At 41.9% G+C, this 3,127-nt stretch overlaps 1 protein-coding gene across 1 annotated transcript in view; it reads right to left on the bottom strand.

Annotated features, from left to right (window-relative positions):
* Positions 1-3,127, bottom strand: part of LOC117948301 (metabotropic glutamate receptor 6-like) — a 16,548-nt gene that overhangs the window by 11,307 nt on the left and 2,114 nt on the right. The window lies entirely within an intron of this gene.

Below are 3,127 nucleotides of genomic sequence, written 5' to 3'. Positions count from 1 at the left end.
CCCCCCCCCCCACGACAGCGGACACAACATTTAGACGCAGGTTTTTTGTCGCTTTCTCAGACATTTCTGCCAATTTTATTGACGTTTTTGGGGCTTTTTCTCTATGAGGGCTGAGGAACATGCTCTTTGGGACTTCATGTCGACCAAAACACTACATGACACATGCAATAATACAAAGATATCTGACTTTTTCGATTAAATAACAGCAATAAACTAAATGTCTGGCCCTTGTGATTCTTATTTTCCAGTGTGGCCCTCGGTGAAGCTGCCTTGAACTGTTAAATTCAAGTTTAATACTGTGAATGCATTTGCTAAATTATTAATAATTAGAGAAAATGAGCTTTAACAAGTGTAAATCTCCTTTATTAAACATTAAAAAGACTTACCATGATTACATGTAATACTAAAGCTACTAAATGTATTGTAGGTATGAAAAATGACCGTATTTTAAACAGAAAGTTGTTTTCCGGTATTTCATTGGCGCCCTGTCTGAACTTGAATTAAAGACAGAGAAGAAGAAACAACAGTAGTTTCTCTTTTTAGTTCGTATTGAAATTAAAAATCCAAAAGTGAGAGCTTTGTGTGTGTGTGTTCAGTCAGAGCCCAGGGCCAAATTAAAAATATGCACACCACTGTTCAGAGTGGAAACACTGGTGGACTTAAACCGGGGGGCAGCCACACACACACACACACACACACACACACACACACACACACAAACACACACACACACACACACACACACACAAAATCAGGATTAGTCTTATGTAACAGAAGCTGAATGTGTGTCAGAGCTTCAATAAACTGGAGAACAATCACATTAACAGTGTGTGTGTGTGTGTGTGTGTGTGTGTGTGTGTGTGTGTGTGTGTGTGTGTGTGTGTGTGTGTGTGTGTGTGTGTGTGTGTGTGTGTGTGTGTGTGTGTGTGTGTGTGTGTGTGTGTGTGTGTGTGTGTGTGTGTGTGTGTGTGCAGATTAATGAAGGACTTTACATTAACGAGCTCCTAAAAGCGGACCTCGTTATGACAGTCATCATCATCATTATCATCAGACGCTTCAGTGGAGCGACCGCGAGCATCAGCTCCATCGCTCCGTCTCTGTGCTCCGTTTGTGCGTTCCGTGAAGTTTAGGTCGATGACATCACAGCCGCCCCACGCTGTGATTGGTCGGCTGTGTGGAGGTGAGAAAGTCGGCGGGGTTTGACCTTTGTGGTGTCGCATGTGTGTTGACTCAGTCCTGACCGAGTAATCGCATGTTTTGAGCACAGAGAACTGTATTTTACAAGCACGTAAAATTACATTTTGAACAAGAATTAACACAAAATAATCTCCTTTGAGCAAAAGAAAAACCAAATCCGTGCTCAGTAAATGTATTTGCATGTTTGCTATTGTCCATATTAACATGCAATAATAACCCCTCTCACGCAGTCTACTCATCCTCTCAAAAACTCTGAGTCTTCCTCGCTCTCAACCTCTGCATCACAAGTGTGCCACAAAAACAACCAATAAGAGAACTATGGGTCCAATTCTGATTGGCTGTTTGTCTCCAATTAGGTCGCAAGTAGCAGGGTGTCACTTCCTGATGTGAGTCGTGCGTGCTCAGATTTAAACGGGTGACCCAAAACTGTAATACTGAGATTAGTGAAATCCATAAAATGATAAACTTTCTCATTACAAAAAATAACAGAAGATGGAAATCTTTCAGAAACGTTGTAGCTAGCTGTGGTTGATTAATGCTAACGTTAGCTTAAAACACCATTCAACTGACAGCCTATGTTGTGTTTGATGCTAACTCGTAGCTAAGCTAGCAGTGAACCACCATGGTTAACCATGGTTAAGTAGCTCCATTTTCACTGTGTTGACACTACAGAAGTCTCTCGTTAGCATCTCGTTTGCTACTTGTTGTTAGCATCTTGTATGCTACTTGTCGTTAGCATCTTGTATGCTACTTGTCGTTAGCATCTTGTATGCTACTTGTCGTTAGCATCTTCGTTAGTGGAACTTCTGACCAAACCAACCTAAACGTTCAAAGTTCAATTGCATTAAAATGTAAGAATATTCCCTTTAATGGGCTTGGTATGTAGGGGGGGGGGGATGTCAGGTAATATTTTGGGGCTGATCTACAGTATTTAATATTATTGACCTTGAGTCACGCATGCGTCACCTTGCAACGAGTGGCCTAAACAAGCAGCACGGGGTCCCGATGGTGAGCCCTGTTACCCCACACCAAGAAGGTCCCGGGTTTGGACCCTGGTCGTCCTGGGACCTTCTGATTCAGTTTGCATCTTCTCTGTGTCTCAGGAGCATTACTTGAAGCCAGAGTAACTCGCTGAGCAATTCAAACTGTGCTTTGTGAGAACTGGACTTTCCATTAAATATTGCTGAAAAGTCATTAAAAGCAGCTATTTTTAAAGCTAAAAAGAGCTAAAAAGTCATTAAAAATAGCTATTTTTTAAAGCAATGTGGCCTCAGATCAAGAGGGTTCCGGGTTCGGATCCTGGTCCCGGGCCTTTCTGGTTCAGTTTCCATCGTCTCCCCGTGTCTGCGTAGGGTTTCCTCCGGGTTTCCCCTAAAAATATCTTGCCTATATATATATATATATACTATCTATATACACACATACATCTATATATATGAAATCACCGAATAGTTGATGAAATATTCCCATCATGCATCTCTGTGGCAGAGTGATTCTTCTGCTTCAGTTTTTAATAATCTAATAATCTCCCACACACACACACACACACACACACACATACACACACACAGACACACACACACACACAGTCATTAAAGGCTTTCATTACAGACAGTCAGTCATCTAGACACAAACTGTCCGTTTTAAACATTAATCCACCAACCAGACTCCTTCATCCACTTCCTGTCTGTCGGTCCCTCTGTTAACCAATCAACACGCTGCACACCGCAACATTTACAGCGAACATCCACGTTCAACAACACAACATACTGTTGTCTGTTATCGTACAGCTGTACGACCCAGCCAACCAGCAGCCTGTAAGTCCGGATCAATGGAGACACATGTCCAGGATAACCTAATACTGTATCTGAAGTCTCTTTATATAGACCTTAGTGGTCCCTAATACTGTATCTGAAGTCTCTTTATATAG

Source organism: Etheostoma cragini, chromosome 7, assembly GCF_013103735.1.
Source record: "Etheostoma cragini isolate CJK2018 chromosome 7, CSU_Ecrag_1.0, whole genome shotgun sequence".
NCBI lineage: Eukaryota > Metazoa > Chordata > Actinopteri > Perciformes > Percidae > Etheostoma > Etheostoma cragini.
This window is presented reverse-complemented; position numbering and strand designations above follow the sequence as displayed.